This window comes from Garra rufa, chromosome 1 (genome assembly GCF_049309525.1).
Source record: "Garra rufa chromosome 1, GarRuf1.0, whole genome shotgun sequence".
Taxonomy (NCBI): domain Eukaryota; kingdom Metazoa; phylum Chordata; class Actinopteri; order Cypriniformes; family Cyprinidae; genus Garra; species Garra rufa.
In genome coordinates, this window is record NC_133361.1 from 98,290,990 (window position 1) to 98,298,530 (window position 7,541).

The following is a 7,541-nucleotide window of genomic DNA, read 5'->3' on the forward strand; positions in this document are numbered from 1 at the left end:
TGAACTGTATTCTTTTAACAGAGTTTACCTGTTTTTAGGGTATGGACAAATGAACTGTATTATTTTAACAGAGTTTACCTAGTTTTATCGTGTTGTTTTAAAGTCTTTTATGTGAACCTTGTAAATACACCAAATCTATTTAAACCAATTTTCTTTTATGTCTCATTCTTTTAACCACTAGTCATCTCTCACAGTTAAATCTGACCCCATTTTAGTCTTGTAACTCGGCTGATAAGGCCGATTGTTACACTTTTATGGGAGACCGCCTGGGAATACCAGGTGCTGTAAGCTTTTGCCTTTTCTTCACTATTTATATAATATGCTGGCTTTTACGGAGGCTGATCTTTAAATAGCCCACTTTTTGGAGCAGCCCTCGCTTATGGCCATACCGCGCTGAGAGCGCCCGATCTCGTCTGATCTCGGAAGCTACGCAGCGTCGGGCCTGGTTAGTACTTGGATGGGAGACCTCCTGGGAATACCAGGTGCTGTAAGCTTTTGCCTTTTCTTCGCTATTTATATAATATGCTGGCTTTTACGGAGGCTGATCTTTAAATAGCCCACTTTTTAGAGCAGCCCTCGCTTATGTCCATACCGCGCTGAGAGCGCCCGATCTCGTCTGATCTCGGAAGCTAAGCAGCGTCGGGCCTGGTTAGTACTTAGATGGGAGACCGCCTGGGAATACCAGGTGCTGTAAGCTTTTGCCTTTTCTTCACTATTTATATAATATGCTGGCTTTTAGAAAGACGTGTTTTACCGCTCTATTTATTACAATCATTTAAATGTATTATAGAGTTTTAAGTGTTTTACATGTTTTTTAGGCCATTTTATTACTCTTAACATTTTAAGTGTATGTGTCTTTAATAAATGGATGGTTGGCCTGTCATGTGACTAGACACATGACAGGAAGCAGGAAGTACAACTGTATAAAAGAGCAGCATGACAAACAAAGGACAGTCACCAAACTGTTGGATTGAGGAGTTGCTAATTTTAGAGCTCACCTTTCCATTCACCACCTGCAAACTTTGGATTACACTTTCTGTGGATTGTATATACACTGGTGGACACTCACATTGGACTTATCAACACACTGGGGTTCTTGGACTGTTTTTAGGGTATGGACAAATGAACTGTATTCTTTTAACAGAGTTTACCTGTTTTTAGGGTATGGACAAATTAACTGTATTCTTTTAACAGAGTTTACCTAGTTTTATCGTGTTGTTTTAAAGTCTTTTATGTGAACCTTGTAAATACACCAAATCTATTTAAACCAATTTTCTTTTATGTCTCATTCTTTTAACCACTAGTCATCTCTCACAGTTAAATCTGACCCCATTTTAGTCTTGTAACTCGGCTGATAAGGCCGATTGTTACACTTTTATGGGAGACCGCCTGGGAATACCAGGTGCTGTAAGCTTTTGCCTTTTCTTCACTATTTATATAATATGCTGGCTTTTACGGAGGCTGATCTTTAAATAGCCCACTTTTTGGAGCAGCCCTCGCTTATGGCCATACCGCGCTGAGAGCGCCCGATCTCGTCTGATCTCGGAAGCTACGCAGCGTCAGGCCTGGTTAGTACTTGGATGGGAGACCTCCTGGGAATACCAGGTGCTGTAAGCTTTTGCCTTTTCTTCACTATTTATATAATATGCTGGCTTTTACGGAGGCTGATCTTTAAATAGCCCACTTTTTGGAGCAGCCCTCGCTTATGGCCATACCGCGCTGAGAGCGCCCGATCTCGTCTGATCTCGGAAGCTAAGCAGCGTCGGGCCTGGTTAGTACTTAGATGGGAGACCGCCTGGGAATACCAGGTGCTGTAAGCTTTTGCCTTTTCTTCACTATTTATATAATATGCTGGCTTTTAGAAAGACGTGTTTTACCGCTCTATTTATTACAATCATTTAAATGTATTATAGAGTTTTAAGTGTTTTACATGTTTTTTAGGCCATTTTATTACTCTTAACATTTTAAGTGTATGTGTCTTTAATAAATGGATGGTTGGCCTGTCATGTGACTAGACACATGACAGGAAGCAGGAAGTACAACTGTATAAAAGAGCAGCATGACAAACAAAGGACAGTCACCAAACTGTTGGATTGAGGAGTTGCTAATTTTAGAGCTCACCTTTCCATTCACCACCTGCAAACTTTGGATTACACTTTCTGTGGATTGTATATACACTGGTGGACACTCACATTGGACTTATCAACACACTGGGGTTCTTGGACTGTTTTTAGGGTATGGACAAATGAACTGTATTCTTTTAACAGAGTTTACCTGTTTTTAGGGTATGGACAAATGAACTGTATTCTTTTAACAGAGTTTACCTAGTTTTATCGTGTTGTTTTAAAGTCTTTTATGTGAACCTTGTAAATACACCAAATCTATTTAAACCAATTTTCTTTTATGTCTCATTCTTTTAACCACTAGTCATCTCTCACAGTTAAATCTGACCCCATTTTAGTCTTGTAACTCGGCTGATAAGGCCGATTGTTACACTTTTATGGGAGACCGCCTGGGAATACCAGGTGCTGTAAGCTTTTGCCTTTTCTTCACTATTTATATAATATGCTGGCTTTTACGGAGGCTGATCTTTAAATAGCCCACTTTTTGGAGCAGCCCTCGCTTATGGCCATACCGCGCTGAGAGCGCCCGATCTCGTCTGATCTCGGAAGCTACGCAGCGTCAGGCCTGGTTAGTACTTGGATGGGAGACCTCCTGGGAATACCAGGTGCTGTAAGCTTTTGCCTTTTCTTCACTATTTATATAATATGCTGGCTTTTACGGAGGCTGATCTTTAAATAGCCCACTTTTTGGAGCAGCCCTCGCTTATGGCCACACCACCCTGAGAGCGCCCTAGAGCAAACCAGGAAGTGTGTGACTGCAGTTTGGAAAGAGAGATACTCTTACCTTCTCGATTTATTTGGTTAGTGTGAGTGAAAATAAGTTTTGGTTTGTGTTAGTAAGTTTTTTTGTTTTAAACCACTAACCAGCAGCCGTGTGCTGTCTGGGAAGTGGTTTGTGTTTGTTGTTTTTTCGCAAGTATGAGTGATTCGGACGGACTACACGGCAGCAACAAGGAAATGGCGGCAGAGATAGAGATGGCAAAAGAACAAAGGACTGAATTAGGACAACGAGAAAGGATCATAAGCAGCACAAAGAGGCTATACAGGAAAGAGGCAACAATAACTATTGATGTGAGTGAAACAAGAGATGGCAATGCAGAGAGTATCATTAAAGCAATAACGAAGAAAATCGGTGTGAAGGGAATTTTGGCGGTGCGCCCGAAACAACAGAAACAATATGAGGTAACAATGGAATCTGAGGAATGTTGTGATGAACTGTTAAATGGACTGGATATCAATGGACACATTTGTGAAGTGAGGAAGTTGGAAGACAGGGAGTATGTGGTGTCATTTATGCATATACCCGTCTATCTGAGTGACGACGACATCATAACGAAACTGGAGGGGTGGGGAGTTATCCCTGTCTCAAGTATGAAGAGGAGATGTTATCCAGGTACGGATATTGAAGATGGAACAAGGTTCATCAAAGCTAAATTCCCAAGAGAGGTGGCATCGCTCCCATACAGTACGCGGTTTGAGACAGCAGAAGGAACTCAGCATTTTCGGGTGATACACAATAAGCAGGTTAAAACCTGCCGGTTGTGTATGAGCCCGGAGCATTTCCTGAAGGATTGTCCAGACTTTAAGTGTCGCAAATGTGAGGAGCATGGTCATTTTGCACGGGAATGCAATGCAGTGAAGTGTCCAGACTGTTTTAAAACGCTAAACAAATGTGAATGCTGGATGCAGAACAACGAGGAAGAGGAGGAGCAACAAATGAACGGGCAGATGCATAACAACACTACAGAAACCCAAGAAACAAACGAAGAGGAAGAGCAGTACGAGATAACTGGAAGAGAGGGACATGGGACTAGTAAAGAACAAGAAAAAGAAGAGCAACAGGAAGTAGAAGATCAGGAGGAAAGAATGGAGGAAGAGAAATCAGCGGAAGAAACACTATCAAGGGGAGGAGAACTGATTGTAGTAGAACTGACAGGAGAGGAAGGAATAAAGAACCAAAAGGACAGAGGACTGGGAATAATGCCACGGAGAAAACAACTGAAGGTAATACCTAATTTGGAAATGGCAAAAAGGAAAAGACTTAAGTATTCAGAGAATAAAATTGAGGTGTTGAGTGGGGAAGATGGAGAAGATAATCAAGAATGACTGTTTTTAATTATTTATTTTTGTACAGTATGGTTTTAAATTTTGTATGCTGGAATGCAAGAGGATTAATGAATATGAACAAACTGAAAAATACTCTAGAACTATGCAAGAAAGAAGACATTATTGTATTTCAGGAAACGAACTGGAAAAAGGAGGTAATTGACAATGTCAAAAAGATGTGGAATGGTGAAATGTTTTATAGTAATGGAGATGTAAAGTTAGGAAGTGGAGTGGCGATTTTAATAAGAAATGATATTGACTGCAAAGTGAAAGAAATATATAATGATGGAAAAGGAAAATGTAATGCTGTTGAAATAAGTCACGGGGAAAAAGAGTTTATTTTAATGAATGTTCATGCGCCAACAGAAGAGAAAGAAAAAAGGGAGTTTTTTGAAAACATTAGAGGAATAATAGATAAATGGAAGTCAGTAATAATTGTAGGAGATTTTAACACTGTGTTTAGTAAAAGAGATATAGCGGAGGGAATGGTTTTTAGAACAGACATGGGAAGAAAAGAGCTGGTATCTTTAATGGAAGAAAGAAACATGACTGATGTGTGGAGGGAGAGACATGAAAACAAAAAAGAATTTACTAGAAGGAGCTTGGTTGGTAACTTTTTGAATCAAACGAGAATTGATTTTATTTTAAGTACAAGGGATATAGATTATTTTATTGATGATATTGTTTATAGTGACACTAGTTTTAGTGATCACAAGATGATAAGGTGGAAAATAGATTTTAACAAGGAGGATAAAGGACCAGGGGTGTGGATTTTAAATTCTGGAATTTTAAAAGATGAGAATTACAAATTGGGAATATATGATTTAATGGAACAGGAAAAGAAGGATGGCATGTATGGGGAAGACAAACGAATATGGTGGGAAAATGTAAAATATGAAATAAAGAAGTATTCAATTGAATTTAGTAAAGGTATGAGAAAAGCCAAAAATGCTAAAGAACAGGGAATTAGAGAAAGTTTAAGAAAAGAAACAAAGGAAAAGGTAATGGATATTCAAAAAATAGTAGAGTTAGAAGAGAAGCTTAAGAAAATGGAAGAGGAAAAATGTCAAGGGGCAAGACTAAGGAGCAAAGCTAGATACACAATAGAAGGGGAAAAATGTACTAAATTTTTTTTTGACCTAGAAAGAAGAAGGGGAAGGGCAGATACAATAAAAGAACTAAAAAACAAAGATGAAGAGTCCATAATAGGAACAGAGTTACTCTTAAATGAAGTAAGGATTTTTTATGAAGACTTGTTTAGAGAGGAAGGTATAGAAGAGGAAAACAAAAATTACTTACTGCAACATATCAAAGCGAGAGTAGAAGAAGAAGACAAAAAAGACTGTGACGAGGAAATAAAGGAAGAAGAGATAATACAAGCGATAGAAAGTCTAAAAAGTAACAAAAGTCCGGGAATAGATGGAATAGTGAATGAATTTTATAAGATTTTTAAGAAGGAAATAAGTAAGATCTTAAAAGAAGTGTATGATGAAATATTTAAGAAAAAAGAGCTGGATCAAAGAATGAGTATGGGACTAATGAAGTTGATTTATAAAAGAAAAGGTGATAATAAGAGTTTGAAGAATTATAGGCCGATTACAATGTTGAATGCAGATTTGAAGATTTTAGCTAAAATTTTATCAAGTAGATTGAAGAATGTCTTACCAAAAATAATTGAGACAAACCAGGCCTACGGGGTGACAGGGAGGGATATAGCGGATACAACAAGTGGTATACGAGACATAATGAGTATTTTAAAGGAAAATAATAGGAAAGGATATATAATTAGCCTAGACTTCGAGAAGGCTTTCGATAGAGTGGAGCATGAGTTTTTATTTTCGATTTTAGATCATTTTGGTTTTGGGGAGAATTTTAAAGAGTGGTTAAGGATTTTATATAGAAATATAATGACAAGAGTAAAATGTAACGGCTTTTTAACCAATCCTTTTAATGTCACAAGATCCATTAGACAAGGATGTCCATTATCAGCACAGCTATATACGCTGATAGCAGAACCACTAGGGATGTTAATTCAAAAAGATAAAGAAATAAAAGGGATAAAAATTGAGGAGGGACTAGAAGAAACAAAAGTATTTCAATATGCAGATGACACTACACTAATTGTGGAAGATTATAAAAGTGTTGAAAATGTAATGGAAAGGGTGACAAGGTTTTGTAAAGGTACAGGAGCAAAAGTAAATGCGGAAAAAACTGTTTATATGAGATTTGGAGAAGTGTCTGATTTAAAAGAGGTTCTGGGTTTTAAAGAAGTACAAGAAATGAAGATTTTAGGAGTAACGCTAGGTAAAGATGAGAAGAGTGCAACAGACAGAATGTGGGAAGAGGTTATAGGTGCAATGAAAAACAGATTGAATTTTTGGCAAAAAAGAATTTTGAATTTGAAAGGGAAGGTTTTAATAGCGAACGTTTTAATGTTAACCAAAATGTGGTACATTTTATCAGTGGTTTCAATGCCAAAATGGGTGGAAAAAAGAGTAAAAGAATATATTATGGATTTTATATGGGAGAAAAAACCCCCAAGAATAGCATACCACACACTCATTGGAAGGCCAGAAGAGGGAGGGTTGGGACTTGTTGATATAGAATTAAAAAAGAAAAGTATGAGAGTGAAGGTGGTTAAAAAATATTTGGACATGGATAAAAAGGGAGATTGGAAAATTACAATGAAACATTTTTTAGCAAAATGTGGGAATGTATTTTTAAATGATAACATTTTATGGATGAAACTCAAAAATTGGATGATGGAGGGGATACCAAATTTTTATAAAGAGGTTTTAGTTGCTTGGGGTTTTTTTCTCAAGGAGATTGATTTTAAGCCATTTGGGAGAAAAACGGTCCTCAATCAACCTATTTTCTTGAACAGTAACATTGTTTTTAATGGACAAGTTTTATTTTTTAAGAAATGGTGGGAAGTAGGGATAAGGCAAGTCAAAGATGTGTTGTATGAATTTAAAGATGGATTTTTGCCGTTACAAGTGATCATAGATGCTATGGAAGAAGAAAAAGAAGAATATAGTGTGGCTAGTCTGGAAAAACAATATGATGAAGTTAAAAGTGCAGTACCAAAAGAGTGGTTGGAAGAAATTAAAAAAAGAGAAGAAACAGAAAGCAAAGTTGATGTGTATATGAAAATGGAAGACAAAATGGTGGATTTGAGATTGTGTAATGTAAGGATGTTTTATCAATGTCTTAAAAAATATATTTTTAAGAAACCCAATGCAAATCAAATGTGGTTGAGACATTTTAATGGAATTGAAGAGAATGATATTTGGAAGAATATAAGAAGTGGGA

General features: G+C 37.2%; 5 non-coding genes across 5 annotated transcripts; all 5 read left to right on the forward strand.

Moving 5' to 3' along the window:
• Positions 1-375: 375 nt before the first annotated feature.
• On the forward strand, positions 376-494 carry LOC141317460 (5S ribosomal RNA). The gene has a single exon (XR_012351838.1). It is a non-coding gene; the product is annotated as a 5S ribosomal RNA (ribosomal RNA).
• An 84-nt stretch (positions 495-578) lies between these two features.
• Positions 579-697, forward strand: LOC141317882 (5S ribosomal RNA). Its single transcript, XR_012352233.1, has one exon. It is a non-coding gene; the product is annotated as a 5S ribosomal RNA (ribosomal RNA).
• An 801-nt stretch (positions 698-1,498) lies between these two features.
• LOC141318954 (5S ribosomal RNA) lies at positions 1,499-1,617 on the forward strand. The gene has a single exon (XR_012353238.1). It is a non-coding gene; the product is annotated as a 5S ribosomal RNA (ribosomal RNA).
• An 84-nt stretch (positions 1,618-1,701) lies between these two features.
• LOC141295694 (5S ribosomal RNA) lies at positions 1,702-1,820 on the forward strand. Its single transcript, XR_012341120.1, has one exon. It is a non-coding gene; the product is annotated as a 5S ribosomal RNA (ribosomal RNA).
• An 801-nt stretch (positions 1,821-2,621) lies between these two features.
• Positions 2,622-2,740, forward strand: LOC141318955 (5S ribosomal RNA). The gene has a single exon (XR_012353239.1). It is a non-coding gene; the product is annotated as a 5S ribosomal RNA (ribosomal RNA).
• The last annotated feature ends 4,801 nt before the right edge of the window (positions 2,741-7,541 follow it).